The sequence below is a fragment of the Gavialis gangeticus genome, unplaced genomic scaffold, assembly GCF_001723915.1.
Source record: "Gavialis gangeticus isolate Ggan-Ray unplaced genomic scaffold, GavGan_comp1, whole genome shotgun sequence".
Classification (NCBI taxonomy): domain Eukaryota; kingdom Metazoa; phylum Chordata; order Crocodylia; family Gavialidae; genus Gavialis; species Gavialis gangeticus.
This window is the reverse complement of record NW_017729025.1, coordinates 111,688,649-111,705,345: the sequence shown is the minus strand read 5'-3', so window position 1 is coordinate 111,705,345 and position 16,697 is coordinate 111,688,649. Positions and strand designations below refer to the sequence as shown.

At 47.1% G+C, this 16,697-nt stretch overlaps 1 protein-coding gene across 1 annotated transcript in view; it reads right to left on the bottom strand.

The window, feature by feature from the left end:
- LOC109298980 (golgin subfamily B member 1-like) overlaps positions 1 to 4,865 on the bottom strand; it is a 75,037-nt gene extending 70,172 nt beyond the window's left edge. The window contains exon 1 of the mRNA XM_019519416.1: positions 4,801 to 4,865. The gene's annotated coding sequence lies outside the window, so the exon portion shown is untranslated. The remainder of the gene's footprint in view (positions 1 to 4,800) is intronic.
- Between the last annotated feature and the right edge of the window lie 11,832 nt (positions 4,866 to 16,697).

Genomic DNA, 16,697 nt, shown 5'->3' with positions numbered 1-16,697 from the left:
GGTAATTGAAGTCACCCATGACAACCAGGGTCCTGGAGCATACGGCCTCAGCCAGTTCCCGGGCGAACTCTTGGTCAAGCTCAGGATTTTGGGTGGGAGGTCTATAGTAGACTCCCACTGTAGTGTCCTCTGTGCCGTGCTCCCCCACAGATTTTAACCCAGAGGGTCTCCAGTTGTTCACCCTGGTCGCCAGTATCAGCTTGCAGGGACACGTAGCTTTCCTTAACATAGAGAGCTACACCCCCACCCTTTTTATCTACTCGATCTCCGTTATCCCTATGACGTCATAATTATTTGCATTGAGCAGGAAGATGAACTTCTCCTGCTTATTCCCCAATGTCCTGGCATTTGTGTACAGGCAGGCAAGTGTCCCCTTGGAGGCTCTTGCCTTGCCCACAGATTGTACCAGGGCTGGGGCGGGATCCCTTAAGTGCCTTGGCCTGCTAGCTTTGCAAGGGTTGCTCAGAGGCCCAGCGGTGGCGGTAATCCCCCCGACCTCCAACAGGCTTAGTTTAAAGCCCGGTGGAGCAGGTCAGCCAGTCTGGCTGAGAAGAGCCTCCTCCTCAGGGGAGACAGGTGGAGGCTATCTCGTCCCAGCAGCTCACTGCCTCTCTTGCCAAAGAGCAGGCTGTGGTCATGGAAGCCAAAGCTTTCCTGATGACACCAGCGCTGCAGTCTTTGGTTGACTAAACTTTGTGATGGTTATGGAATCTAAACTTTGTGAAGTTTAAATCTCAGAGGCCAATTAGATACAAGCAGCCTAAATTCAAATTTCAACACACTGCTGCATTAGTAAGGGAAGTCTCAGCTAAGAAGGAATTTGGTACCTTCTAAAAACAAGTCTGCACAGTAACTTACTAACTTGATTTGGAGCTGCACATCATGCTGTAAAATCCTGGCCTCGGGACAGCCTTCAAGATGCAAGACCAAGCAAAAAAGCCAACCTTCATCTATCCAGTCACTTATCATAGAATCACAGAAGTAGGGTCGGAAGGCACCCTGTAGATCTTCAGGTCCGACCCCCGCCTGGGTGGGAGAAAAGACTGGACTCAAATGAGTCTAGCCGGGTAGTCATCAAGCCTCTTCTTAAAGATCCCCACGGTAGAAGCCAGCACCACTTCCCTAGGAAGTTGGTTCCAGCTCCTAACCACCCTAACTGTGAAGTAGTTCTTGCGGATGTCTAATCTAAACCTACTCTCTAATAATTTGTGTCCATTGTTCCTTGTCATGCCAGGGGGCGCTAGGGGAAACAGTGTCTCCCCTAAACCCTTCTGGTCCCCCCTAGTGAGTTTATAGACAGTCACCAGGTCCCCCTTCAGCCTTCTCTTGTGAAGGCTGAACAGGTTTAGGTCCCACAGCCTTTCAATGTAGGGTCTGCCCTGTAGTCCCCGGATCATGCAGGTGGCCGTCCTCTGGACCATTTCAATGTTATCCACATCCCTCCTGAAATGGGGCGCACAGAACTGGACGCAGTACTCCAGCTGTGGCCTGACCAGTGTTGCATAGAGGGGGAGGATCACCTCCTTGGCCCTACCTGAGGTACAAGTAGCACTTTTCAAAGGAATTTCATTTCCTTTTTCAAATCCTAATGCATGGGTTTCAGGAAAGCCCAGCAGGGCAGCTGTGCTCCTGCTCTTGGCAAAACAGTTTATTAAGAAGCCTGGCATGCAGTATATTTTACAAGGAAGACTGAATGAAAGCCAAGATTGTTTTTAAAGCAGAATGTTAATCACCACCATAGAAGCAAGGTCCAGAGAGTGAAAATCTTGGCCTATGTTATGAAGAAAGTCAGACTAACTTGTAATAATTGCTTCTTCTGACAGAGAGAAGCAGGCATATGTCATACTGGTAGCTTCTACCTTTTAAATCCATAATTTGCAGAGAGAAGGGAACAGAGACTTTATGATCTTATTTTTTAATTCTCTTTTCATCCTTCCAGAAAATCAAAAGCACGTATTTTACACCCAATAACACCAAACAAAGTAACATAGAAGAGGTTACCTGCACATAACAAGGGCAGAATCTAGCACACTAAACATACCTTCATGCTTTGTAAAAATTCAAACGGGTATCAAATTCACTTGGCTCTTCCAGACCAAATGTAGACCCTAACGCTCCCTGGGGCTGGATCCAGACCCAGCAGTGGCATCACTGTGTCATGCAGGTGAACTGAGCCTTTGCTCACATCCCAGTAGACCTCCATACCCCGATTCTGGTGGCGGGCATTGGCTGCAAGTCTGGCTGCATCCACTATGTACCAGTTCCTATCACTGAACACCTTGACCAAACCCTCCTGATATGTCCCAATTTATATTAAGAACGTTACTTAATGACCTCAGAAAAGGGTAAACATTTCCAAGGTGCAATATTCAAATGCCAAGTTGAGCAGCACAACAGAACAGACTCTTTACCCAGCCCAAGCACGACTCCCTGGTGAGGATTATTTTTACTGAATCAGCTCAAAAGAATTATTTTTTAGGGGAGGAGCCACAAAGTTCGAAGGCCCCCCTCTAGAATCCCAGTTCCTAACCCACTCCTTTCTCTGTGGCAAGTTATTACATGGAGCTCCACTTAGTCTTCTATTTATATGCACTTTTAGAAGAAATCTCAACTACCAAAGGTATTTTTCTGGACATAACATGCATGGTCCCAAGATACTGATGTAGATGGCCACAGCATCTTTAGAACTCATTATTGAAGTTATCGGCACTGATTTCCCTTCAAGCCTTTCTGAGTCAACTACGTCAGCTCCAATTTTAAGGCTCTGCATTTGTAGTCCATATTTCCTCTTGCCCCTATTTTGGTTACTTTGCTGTACATCACCTTCCATTAGGCCAGGAAAAGTCTCCGTTCAACCACAGAATGCTCAGCAGGGCCCACAAAACCTTCATAGATCATGAGAAATAATATAGATGTCCTGTGTCTCAGTACAGTCTCTGAATCACCATATTGCTCTCTAGTGAACAGTGGCAACATGGCTCTTATGGAGTCTTTTAGTGGCCAAGGTAACATTTGGCTTGAAGGTAAAGGGTAGGAAACAAATATTTATTGCCAACCACCTAGCCTATAAACTCATAGGAGTAACTATGCACATTGGAAACATCCCACTGAACTCAATGGGACAAGTGCAGGGAGTTAATTGTTAAGATGATCTCGCTCCTAACATTCACTGAAACAGCATGGTATGTATCTGAGTAATCACTGTTAATTCCCCTGCCATGGCTGTCAAGGAAAAAGTGCCTCTCTCCACCATTGCCCTTCACTTAAAGAATGAGGAAGTAACAGGTGATCCTCTTCTCCTGCCACAGCCAATTGTGCAACACGCAGTTCTCCATGTTCAACAGTGGAAGCAACAGACACTTATGTGGAGTTTGTCAGTGAAGGCTCTAACAAGTGCTTTTTCATGTAAAAGAAAATTTATTATGTGCTCAAGATGCATACGTTTTGCAGAGGTCCATGTACTTTAAATGACAGCTGCTCACAATCAGAATGTGATCTTGCTTTCATTTCTCCTGTAGGTGTCACGCAATTAATCCACTGTGTCAATGCTACCTCCCTGGGCACTTTCCATTTGACAAAAAAAAATGGAAGTTAAAATAATTTCTTAGTACATCCACTGGTAGCATCCAAGGTTGTAGCAGGTTCTTACCTACAAAAGTGCATGCTTTTCAATCAGACGGTAGGGCATGGTGGCACACTAGAAACTATCTGCCTGAGTGTTTTATATAATCTTTGCTAAACAAGGGCTCTCATGACAACCTCATGTACTACAGTTTATTAGATTATGGTTGTAAGAGATGATTTGGACTGGGAGGATCCTGACTCAGACAAGGGGTTGGACTGGACTAGACCTCTGGAGATCCCCTCCAGCCCTAGTTCTCTATGACTCATGCAAGAATGAAGTGCATGTTCTCTCTCTCTCTAACCAGAGGACCAAACTATTTAAAGACTTTACCCCCCTCCTCACCCTTACACTGCACTCTTACTTACACAACTTGCACTGGGGTACCTCAGATTACTGTACCCCAAGTGTTTTCAAGCTTTTTGGATCAGTGTACCCACAGTGGACAGACACAGAGCAGTGACACCGGTGGCTGGACATGGAATGGGGGAAAGTCAGATGGATGGCAGGGGGGATGGCATGCGGCTGAGCATGGAGCAGCGGTAGCCACCGCCCCCCGCATCCATCCATCCGCACGGGCAGCACCCGTGCAGCAGCGCAGGATGGTACATGGCAGCGCCCTGTCCCTGGCCACCCGCGCGCATCCCCTAGGGCCTTCTCAAGTACCCCCACTTGACAACTGCTGCCGTAATGAAAAGACAGAAGCAGCATCCTCCCTTGCTCTACCTCCCTGACTTGGGAACACCCACACTTTCACCAGTACCACTGGATAGCAACCCTGCATCCTGTCTGCTCCTCCCCAAGCAGGTGGGCAGGGAAAAAGACAGCCCCACGATGGCAAGACAGAGCAAGACAGTCTTGGAACAACACCACTTCTCTTCTGCAGCTCGCCAGGCTCTGGGGCTAAAAACAGAGGCCAGGGTCATGGTACCTACCTGAAGAGCACGAAGGAAAAGTGGGGGGAGGGAGGGGGCACACCTACAATTCAAGCCTCCTTGCCTGCCTAAACAACCTCCCCATCACCAGCTACGTGAGTGGCACCTGCCAGCCAGAGCCCAGGAGGAGGCGCCTCCCCCCCCATGGGGCCTCTGCGGCCCGGGAGCGCCCCTGCAATCCCCTGTCCTGGGGGGAGGAGAGGGGAGGGGAGAAGAGGGGGGTGGCCGCGACCCCGCACTCACCAGCGAGGGAGGCTGAGGGGCTAGGGTGCCCGCGGCTCCTCCTGGCGCCGCCCCAGCGACGGACGGGCCGCTCGCACCGACCCAACGTCGGCGCGCCGGGTGACGTCAGCGCGGTGGTGACGTCACCCCGTCAGCGCGCCGGGTGACGTTCTCGCGCCCCTCCCCTCCCCTCGCGCGGTGGAGCCGTTACTCCCTAAGAGCCTACGTCACCCCAGCACGGGGACGGAGACGGGGACGGAGGGCGTCTGACGTCAGTAGCGCCGGGCACAGTACCCCTCCGCGGTGCGCGCGCTCTCCTATTCCGCCCCCCAGCCGCTGCTGCAACCCGGCGAGGGCAGGGCAGGGGGCGCGTTTCCTGTCACTAGAGGCCGGGGCGCAGTGCTGCCAGGTGTATCGTAATTACCGTGTTTGCACAAAAAACGAATAATCATAATTAAACTGTTCAAAATGTAGGATGGCTATTGGGGCAGCAAATGCAAAGCCCGAGTCGGGAGAGCCTTAACCGACTTGGGGGTTTGCTGTCAGTGCTTTTTTATGACAGCTGACCTCAAAGTATAGAAATGCTGTGATGACCCAGCCCTCGATCGCTCAGTGGCGAGTTACAGTGATCAATATAAAGTAAAGACGATGACAATTTATATGCGTTCTTACTTGCGTAATTGTTCAGTGTACGATAGCTTTTCAGCACATACAATAATTTTGAGCTTCCAATATGATTGTTTCATATTTAAGGCCTGGCAATGGGGTGGCTTGACTGGGTGTCATTGCAATGACTGGGGTGGTTGGCTGGTGCCCCCGTGCCCCAGGAGCCCAACCCAGGGCATAAGGAAAGGATGTCAGGTCCATTTTTCTGTTGCAAAGAGCTTTGCTTGGTCCTGAGAGTGCGGAGGAACCTCATGTTGCAAAGCAAGGGAAAGGGTTGCACCCTGCCTGGGTCCGGGATTAAATTGTGTGGCACCATTAAAAGGAGCTCACCAGGGCCTGGGTTGAGAATCACCCCATTCAAGAAATAATGAGTTAACCACAGGATCTCCCCAAACGCGGGACTCTCGCCATGAACTTGCTTTCTTCACCATGAGGCAGAAATGGGCTGAGATGTGACAAGTATATGTCAATTTGTAGAAACCCAGGACTTCCATTCCCTTTTGTTATAAACGGGGTCTTGCTGTAATGGAGCTCCATCCACCTCAGCCAGTTTTGCTTTTAACTATATGCTGAACTACACATGGCTCTTATCTTGTTTCCGGTAGACCGAATTATAATAGAGTCACAGGCAACGCATACAATAAAGTCCCTGAAAGAACCTGTGGTCAGTTTTCTGGAGGACAGAATGCCAATGCATAAAGCCTCAGGATAAAAATAATTCCCTTAGTATGCTGTTTCCTGGCTGACCTTTCAAACAACACTGCTTAACTAGGCCCTCTCTCGAAGTCCTGCTGTTGCAAAATTGTAGTTTTTAAAGCCAACATTCTCTGAAAGCTTCCTGAAGTTGGATTTTCTACCTCTAATATTTGCTAGAAAACTTTAGGTTTGCATTCTCATAAAACTTAACTTGATTCGCTCTCATTTATACCTTAACTTTTCTGTGACTAAAGCCAAGTGGGTGCATTCCAGTATTTGTGCTTGTGAAAAGCAAATATTATGGGTACTCCATGTCTATACATGCCAGATAAGCGTATACTTTACTTAGCTACCTAGCACAATGCTAACCCAAATTTCTTGCCTATTGCATATTGAGTAAGAGCATAAATTAAAATCTTAAATGCATAGCACCTTTTAGCTTTGCCTTCAACTTTGTAACTTAATTGTACCCTGGTTAACTGCATCCTAACTGTACCTACTTACTTTGGAACTAGCTGTAATCCTTGTATTTGAGCCAGAACCACTAAAGGGAAAACAGCTGTCAAAAAGCTGCTATTAAAAGACTCCAGAGTAACAGCAGCAGATTCATGGCTGGTAACACCCATCATTCTCAAATAGCAGCATCAATGCTGACTATTAGAAAAACTTTGAAAACAAAGTTTGTACCCCTAATAGTAATACAAAGTGGTACTGTTTATAGTGCTGTAAGCAAAGTTGTTTAAACAAGCAATGTACCTTAAGTATACTGCTATTAGCGCTGTAACATTAGCAACCCTAAACCTGACTACAGGCAGTCCTTAGACTTATGACATAATTGGTTCCTGAAAACCATGTCTTATGTCGAAAAGTTGTAACTCGGAACCTATTTTCCCATAAGAAACAATGTTATAAATGGGGGATTGGTTCCTGAACCAAGGCATGATACCCTATTTTCACCAAGAATAGCCCCAGAATTTTGTACTCGATCAATTATAGATGAGTAATATAGCTACATTAATGTATTAATATTATAAACAGCAATCATATTGATTTGGAAGGACTTCTTTGAGGTAACTTTGCTGAACTTTTTGAAGGGCTCTTGGCTGGAGTCTTCTCATGAGTCTTGGCTGCAGGTTTTTCTGGCGTCTTGTCTGCTTTCTTAAAGATATCGTCCAAGGAAGTTTGGACACATTTTCTCCAGGGAGATGGATGACACAGAAAACTTGTTCGCTGGTATAGCATGGCATGGCATCGAATCAAGCATTGTAAAGTCGAAACTGCCATCAGAAAGTTGAAATGGTATCAATTTATAAACATTGTAAGTGCAAAACATTGTAACTTGAAACGTTGCACGTCAAGGACTGCCTGTATGAGAAACCTTGCAAAGTAGGGGAAGTGGTATCAGAAGCCCTAAAGCTGACTAGCCCCAGTCCCTTCCACATCTAATAGTCATTGCCTGCTGCTTTGGAAGCCTTAAAGAGCTATTGCAATTAAACCTACGACTAGAGGGCATTCAAAATGCAACATGCATAGCCTTCAAAAGTTCTCCTTAATTTATTCAACACCTAATTATACTAAATTAAATTGTTGATTTACTGTGGTAATGAAGGCCATACAAGTAGGTGGAAAGAAACTGAAAGAGTCCCCTAAACTCAGAATTCTGTTTTTCAAAAGTTCTGATTTTTTTTTCAAAATTTCTCTGAGATTTTCTTACAATTGTAATATACATGTGTTATGTTCTTTTCTGCAGTTTGAATGAAATCTGATTTTTTTTCCAAACTGAATTTTGAGAATTGCCCAGCTAGTACACATACTGAAATGAAGTAAATGACTGAACTGCTCTTCTTTTCAAGTAAGAAGTGAGATTTTACAGTTCCTTTATCAGTCCTTACCTCAACCACTGGGAAGTGAAACCACTAGGAAATGAAACCTTACCCACATAAAGAGACAAAATCTATTTTTCCCTAAAATAGCAAACTGTATTCTTTGCCACAATGAGGACAAGTTTCTCTTCCTTACTGAATTCAGAACATCTGCAGAAAAGCAGGAGGGAAGGAAATAGGAAAAGGAATTCAGGCTTGATAACTAAAATAAGGGTGGGGTGAAGGGGATGAGTAGCAAAGTGGTCAAATTTGTAAAAGACACAAAATTATTCAAAATAGTGAAGACAAAGTGGAGTGCGAGAAACTACAGAAGGATATCTGGCACATTTGAGTGAATGGGCAACTAAACAGCAGATGAAATTCAATATAATGTAAAGTGATGCACATGAACACAAATATCTGTGGGTTTCCCCTTGCAGACTGTTTAGGGCTGGGGTAGAGCAGGATGCAGAGGGCAGGGGATGCCATGTGCATGTGCCTGCACTTACATGCATGTGGCAGCCAAGCAGTGTAGTGGAGAGCATCTCCCCCCAGGTAAGTTTATGGGGAGCGGAAGGTGTGGCACAGGTGAAGCATGGGGGGGCATGGGCAATGCAGCGGTGGGGGCACAGGTGGCACATGGGGGGCCAGAGGGGCATGTGCCCCCCCAAATTTCTGTGCCAACAGTGGGGTGTGGGCCTGCAGCCAGGCCTGGCCACCTTTGCAGCCTATCAGACAGGACCCAACACAGGAGGCAACATTGCGCCACTATGGCTACCAGGTAAGGTGTCCCCTGCCCACCCGGCAGCAACGAGGTACAACTCTGCACTGCCATGCCTCACTTTGGCAGCCATCAAAGTGCTCCCTCCTGGGAGCAGCCCAATGACTAACTCTTCAGGGCTGGGAGGTGGAGGGAGGGAGGGGGGGAACAGCCCACCCACAGGACCTGGTTGATGTAAATGAGGGCAATGGATCGCAAAGCAGTCTTTAACTCCTGTACTAAGCAGCAGAGAGCATGCAGCTTGGGCAGCTCCATGTGTCAGGCCAGTGCAGAGGGATCTGCCCACCCCTGCCTGGAATAGTCCAGGAGGTCCCTGATATGAGTTATATTGGTCAGGATCACCCTCCTGTGCACCCAGGGCACCTCCATTGCTGGCACCACCCACCAGGGTTTTTTCAGCAGGGGTTTGGTGAGGAGCTCAGTGTCCTGGGTGATGATGTCTAAGGACCTGGAGGTGGAGACCAGCCTCCAGACCCTGAGGAGGTCCTGGTAGAAATCCACCAGCTCCACCAGCTCCTGCTTGGGGAGACCTCACAGATAGAAGAACTGCAGTCATATTGGAACCCTCAGAGGCAGAGGCAGGTACGGCCAACCAGGCATCATGCTACTTGGCTACCGGCACCATACAGGAGCCCCTGTAAGGCCTGAAGGTGGAAGATGTGGACCTGGCTGCGGAGGTAAAACAGCCCTGACCATCCTCCCATAAAGGGAGGCTCAGGATCTCTGCAGAGACCCAGTGTCCTAGCCAGAAGAACCCCAGTGCCTTCCTCTGGGCCTGCCCAGGAGCTCTGGGAGCATGGCCAGGGTGTTAAAACAGTGTCAGAGCATGGACAAAACTAGCTGGATGATGACTAGTGCCCTCCCATGAAGGGAAAGATGCTGCAACAGGCCTGCCCATGCCTGCAGCTACTCAGATAACCTGACATCTAGATGATTCCAGTTCTCCAGCAGGGAAGGGTGCTTGAGGGGCAGGTAGACCCCTGGTAGGGCAGCAAGCACACGTTCCAGTGGAGCCCACCTGCCACTCATAACCCACTGTCAGGTCAGAATTCTTGATGCGGTTGGCCTGGGCAGATGAAGCCGCTGAGTAGATGGACTGGCAGGCCTCCACCTGCACCAGGTCACCCAGGGCCTGGTTGGCAAGGACATTATTAGTATACAATGACAGCACCACCCTCATGGCCAGTTCTCAGAGCACTAGTCACACCATCCAGCTGCACAAAAGGCACAGGAAGGTCTCAAGGGCAATAGCATATAGCTGGCCTTACAGTGGGCACCCTTGACATGCTCCCCACCCAAACAGGATGGGTTATGTCAGCATCCAGTTGCGCTTGGCCAGACACTCTGTACAGCAATCAGAGAAACAACATGAAGCAGGAACCAAAGCCAAACACTCTCAGTGTACCTGTGAGGTACTCATGATCCACCCAGTCAAATGTCTTCTCCTGATCAAAGGACAGGAGGCTGAATGGCAGGCCCTCCCCACAAGCAAGCTTGAGAAAGTCCCAAACCAGGTACATATTGTCAAAGATGGTCCTTCCTGACACCATGTATGTCTGGTCAGGGTGGACCACATCCACTAGCATGGACTTCAGGCACAACCAAATGGTCTTTGCTACCACCTATTTCCTAGGCAATGGCTGAGAGAATAAGCTAGAGCCTGAAGCTCACATCTTTCTATCTTTTCAACCCAAACATATTGATAAATTATATAGTATACTCAATTTTTGCAACCTGACATGCAAAAATGGTTGCATTCATTGTCTGAGTGAATAAAAGATCCACACTGCATATTAGGAAGGACTCAGAGTGTTTGTTCCTTAATGTGTAAAATTATAGTGGCTTCTTCTCTGGCTTGACAAGACAAATCACATACAACAAGTATATTGGGGTTGATATCCTGACATCTGGTATTATTCTTCCTTTGCCATTGCATCACGGATCCCCTCCCTTTTCTTCTATTGCTAGCTGAGTCTTTGTTAGAGGCGCATCAAGCTGAAGCATCTTTGGCACGCAATTATCCGTTTGTGCTCCTCCAACAAATTATTTCAACAAAAGCTTGCCTATAAAAAAAAGAAAAAGGCCTAGTGATGGTTTAGTTAAGCAAATATAAGCTTCTATGAAACCCTATAAATTAAAACCTTCAAATCAAGAGCACATCTGCATATAGGGATATTTTCCTGAGTATCACAGCTAAGACATAGGCTGCTAGGCCCATGGGGGAATTATTGTGTAGGAAGCATGTAGCATTTTGTTCAAGACTTATTCTGGCATATCAAATGTGGAACAACCTGTAGGTAAATGTTTCAGGTTATATTTCTAAACCTGTATTTAATGTTCATAGAAGAGTTAAAAGCCTTTTTTTTTTCCTATTTTTCACGTTTTAAGCTCAGAAATTGCATTTAGAGTATGGGTGTCAAGCATCTGGCCTGCAGAACCATTTTGTCCAACCCACCTGTAGTTCAGTGGGCTACTGGAGGTGCAGCTGAGCAGAATTCAGGTTCCCTGCATGTCAATGGACATAAGTACAGACAGCAGCCCCCCCATCTCCACACTGCCACCTTAACACAGTTCCATGCAGTCATACACTCCCAGCTCAGTGCCTCTGCCTGGCAGTGCAAAACTCAGGCCAGGCAAAGGCATGGAGCCAGGGGCATGTGGTTGCACAGAGCTGTGTTTGGGTGACAGCACAGAGATGAGAGGGCTGCCACCCTTAGTCATATTCATGTGCATGCCACTGCATGCCCCTCGCTCCAGCTCCAAGGCACCCCATGCCTCCAAGCTCCATGCCACTGCCTGGCCAAACCTCCAAGCCACCGCACATCCCTGGCTCCATGCTGCTGCCCAAATGTGGCTCCATGCAGCTGCATACACCCAGACCTATGCTGCTGCCAAATGCAGCCCCACATATCTAACCTAGAAGGAGCCCCTGCAGTCCAGTTCCAGCCCAGGACCAGGGGTGTACTTGACAACCATGATTTAGACAATATGAAATGGCAACAGACACCTTTGCCCTTCCTTAAGTGCTATACAAGAGTAATGCAATATTTCTTATTGAGGTCTATTGCCATAAAGCCAGAGTGCCCATAGTGTGGTAGAGGGCAGGTCAGTGTGGGTAAAGTTTAGCCTCACTAATGCCTAGTGACCCAACATCACTGCCTACATGGCACAAAACAATGAATGTTTTATTTTCAAAGCCTGAATGAATCAAGAAGCACTCACTCATCACAGAATGTAACAAAGCCATGCAAGTACCATAGAGCTGCTAAGTCACATTCCCCCCTACCTTCTGAAAACAGTCATAAATATGCAAAGAAGAGAAATATTTTCAATTCCTCAGACACAGTCTTGTTGGCCCCTTGAGTTTCACTGATCTTTGTTTTTCATGGGCATTCATGGACACGAATTCAGACGTGCAAAGCAGGAAGTTTTGTGGTCAAATCCTGCAATAGAGCTACTGGTTGCATCCTTGCATACAGCAGTCAAATTCTGCTTTCATTAGCATCGCCAGCAAATTCTATCCAGATTTACATCAGTATAACTCACAGCACAGTCTGGCCCCATTTACAATTTACATCAGTATATGCCAGTTGGCTTGCTTACTAGAGCTGCACACAGACAGGTCCCTCCCCAACAAAGCGTATTAATTCAACCACAAAATAAAGTTACAGTACTGACTAGACAGAACCAATTGCAGAAACCTTTCTTTCGAAATCTTTTTTTTGTGTTGATGGAAAAAGGACATGCTGCTAAATCATATGGTAAGCAAGTGGCCACCCTTAACTTTTTCCTAGGTCTTCCACTGTGTCATAGCAGAGAAACTAATGTAAAAGGAAAGCAAAGCAATTTACACCAATTTGGTATTTTGGTCTTGATCTTTCCAATATGTATGCACACGTTTAATTTTATTACCAATAGGAGTCCTGTTGACTTCAGTGACCTATTTGTAATAGTCAAGTCAAGAAGTATGTACTCAAATGTTTCAAGAACTGAGGCATCGATGTGAAAGTGAACATGACTACAGAGTGCAGCAGTAACAACCAGCACTGAGAAGTGGAATAAAACAGAATTAACACTGAATCCAAAGCATCCTCTGTTATACCCATTTCTCTATGAAGAAACTCTAAACAGGAGCAGACTTTACTTTTGAACTGTTTTTTTACGTTAAAAAGATCTCACCTCCAATCACTTAACAAGCATTAGTCTATTTGACTTGTATTTCAAAACACAGTTTGTGCAGAATATGGGATCTTTCTATGTCATTTTTTATTAAGGATAGACAACTCAGTTTTCCCTACTCACTTTGATGCACTATTATTTACTGAGATTGAAAGCTTCTTTTTTCCTGAAATGGAGGAAGAAGAGATAGGCACAACTATGGGTGGATCTAGGATTTCATAAAGGGGGCATGCAGGAGCAGATAGCTGTGTTGCAGGGGTGACTGCATCCTTGCTCCCACGGCACATTTAATTCCCTTCCCTTTCCTTGCACCCGCTTCCACCTGCTGCTGTCTCTGTCTCCAGCTGACTCAGGGAAGGCTCCAAAGCTGCTCCTACACCACTGCAGCCAGGCTGCATGTGCAGCCAAGCTCAGCTAGAGACAGGGGCAGCAGCAGGCAGGTTCCCTACCCTTGTTCCTGCTCCTGGGCTAACAGGGAACATCTAAGGGAACTGGGCAGGGGGCAAGAATCCACTCACTGCTGCTGCTCCCATGACATGACAGCCCAGCTCTGCACAGAGCCAGACTAAAGCAGACAGGAGCAGTTCTGGAGCTCCCTCCATGCCCCCATCCCTAGGACAGCCAGAGACAGTGGCAGCAGTGGGCAAGGGAGAAGGAAGACGTAAGGGAGAAGGGGACATGCCTCTAATCATGGAGGGGAATGGAATGGGGAGATTCTTACTTGCTTATGGGGCTTAAAGAAAGTCCCCGTCTGCTGTTCCCACAGCAGGATTGACTAAAAGGGGGTGCATCCACATCACTGCACTCCCCTTGGATCTGTTGCTGGACACAGGTCACCTAGGCTCAGCTTGGAATGAATAAGCTGTCAAGTAATGTCAATATTTGAATGAACTACCATGGAAAGAAAAGGAATACAAATGACTGACCATTAATGTTCAATGACAGATAGTCAAGTGCAGCAGAACATAAAACTAGTTTAAGCCCAATTGTGTCCAGTGGGCATACAATGCCCACTGGAAAGTACTGAACCCCTGGGCCCAATCCAAGGTTGGAAATTTTATTATCTCTGTTTAAGAACCATACACCATATTCTGCTTCCACTCACATCAGCACAGAATTTCTACAGACAGAACTGGGTTTTTAATCTATTAATGAATGCTAAAAGAAAAGGTGAGCACTATATTACAATACCCCACTTTCTCTTTGATACTTCATGAAAAAAAATCTTACAGTGATGCCTCTTAACTACATTCTTCCTTGATTCCGCCTTACCATAATAGGCATCATATCTCTGTTATACATCTTGAAGGACCACATCATATTGTGTTCAAACTTTAGAACTACCAGCAGCTTCAAGATAAGTTAAGTCTATTTTCTGAAATATTAAATGAGCAGAAAGGAAATAGTTTTAGCTACTTTTCTCTTTAAATCCTTTTCAAGAATTTAGTAGGGCAGGTTTTGGTAATTCAGTGAAGCTGTCATATGCAAAACATCCCATTCCATCTATGAATTTTAAGCGCTGAGATTTCCGAGTGATATTTGCATGATGTCAAAACTGCATCTATAATTCTGAACAAAGTGATCATTGTAAGAGAAACTTGCCCCATTTACAAAGTGATCATTGTACAAAAAAAAATTGCCCCATTTCCATCAAAAGACTGAAACATAGCATATACATGTTCAGATGCCACACTGTGGGGAGAGATTTGAAAGAATAGTCTTGAGTTCAGACAAAGAAGCCTCCAAAGCAACATTCCAAAACAGTGTTTTGTACATTTCCCACAACTCTGCCACAAAGTTATAAACTTGATGTCGCTTTGTTACTTGGTGCATCTTCTACATGTAGTACACAATTAACTGGTTAACTGCAAAATTATTTTAAACTGTCTATGTGGTCTAAATTTGCTACATGCACAGATTAACTATGGCACCATAAAAAGGTCTGTCCAACTATAAAGTTAGAGCTGGAAAATATGTAATAACTTTATAGCTGCTTTCTATCCAGCTTTAATTTGCATATATAGCGAAGGCCTATGCCCCTGCAGCTGGGAGCCCTATCAGCTGAGGACCCCCAGCCACAGGGTTGTACCACAGGCTGCCATGGCTGGAAGTCCCAGCCACTGAAGCACCCTGTAGTTGATAGGATTCTCCGCCCCTGCAGCACCCCGCAATCACATGTGCCATGGCAAGAGGAGCAATTGTATGGATGGCACATCAGATCCTGTCCCAACTTTACCAGAACATCTAGTGGAGCCCTGAGAGACAGCTCCATATCATTACAAAGTTAAAGAAATTGCTTTTTTAAATCAAAATGATGCATGTTGCCTCTTTTATCCTGAAAAGAAAGCAGCTTATGACAAAAATAATTAAGGACTTATCTCAGTGAATTGCAGCAGCTTTACACCTACCCTATTAAAGTTTCTGCATTTCTGCTCTGAATACAACAGCCTTATTGCGGTCAGTGGAGCAAGATCTTTTTCCTCCTGTGAACAATAAATTACACTGCAGAATTCAGTGGTGTATTAACTGTATGAAGAACTATAGGTATTAACTGTATCAATAATTCCTTCATCATTAAGGTGAAAGCAATAGCCTAAAAGTGAGTTACTGTTCTTTATAAAGAGAGATTTGAAGGAAATATTTCCATTATAAAATTCCAGAAGAACTGCACCAGCCAAAGGAAAGTTAGCAGTTCAAGAAACTATTAGCAGAAAATCCTTGTTAAAGACTCCATGGTTAGATAGTTTAGTACAGGGGCGGGCAATTATTTCAGGCAGAGGGCCGCTTACCAAGTTTTGACAAGCTGTCGAGGGCCACATGAGTAGCCCGGCCCCTTGACAGGTGCCCCGCCTCTTGACAGGTGCCCCGCCCCCTGGGCACCATCTTGGGACCAATGTCCCAATGTCTTGGGACCAACGTCCCAGAGCCAGCACCAGTGGGGCCCAGAGTAGGGCACAAGGGTTTGTGGAGCCAGGTTGGGCTGCACCAGAAGGGAAAGGGGGGAGCTGGCCTGGGACCCTCTACTCCTACCATCCCGCTCCAGGCCCCACTGGCGCTGGCCCTGGGACACCGATGTGGGCCCTGTGCTCCTGCGCCACTCATTCCCAGTGCCCCCAGCCCCACAGTACAGGCAAGGGGGCAGCGCACAGCCCCAACCCCCTGCTCACTGGCAGAGAAGGAGCTGGTGTGGAGCACAGGGAAAAGCAGCCCCTTGCCCACCCTGTGGCCCACACTCCCTGCTGCAGCCACTCGCAGCCCATGTGGAGCTCTCCTGAGCAGGAGCAGGCAGCCCCATGCGGGCTGAGAGTGGCCGCAGCACAGGGTGCCAGCCACGACAAGGGAGGGACCGTTTCCCCCACCTTCACTCAGCACCAGCTTGTAACCTGCCCCCACTGCCAGCCTGGACCCCACGTGGCTCTTGGCTTGCCTGTTGGGGATGCACAGCTGGCAGCAGCTGCAGCAGCTGCCGCCCCTCCCCTCCCCCCCACTTCTCACGCTGCACAGTGTTTGCTGCTGCTGCATGTCTGGAGTTTGCATGCTGGGCAGCACAGGGACAGGGGTGGCAGCCACACTGCAGTGTACCATGGCACGAGCTCTGGGCAGGCAGCAAACACTGCTCAGCATGGCAAGCAGGGGGGGGCGCAGCTGCTGCCACTGTGCGTAGCCCTGATGGGTGAGCCCGGAGCCAGCGTGAGGCCCAGGCTGGCAGCAGGGCCAGGTTACAAGCTGGTGCT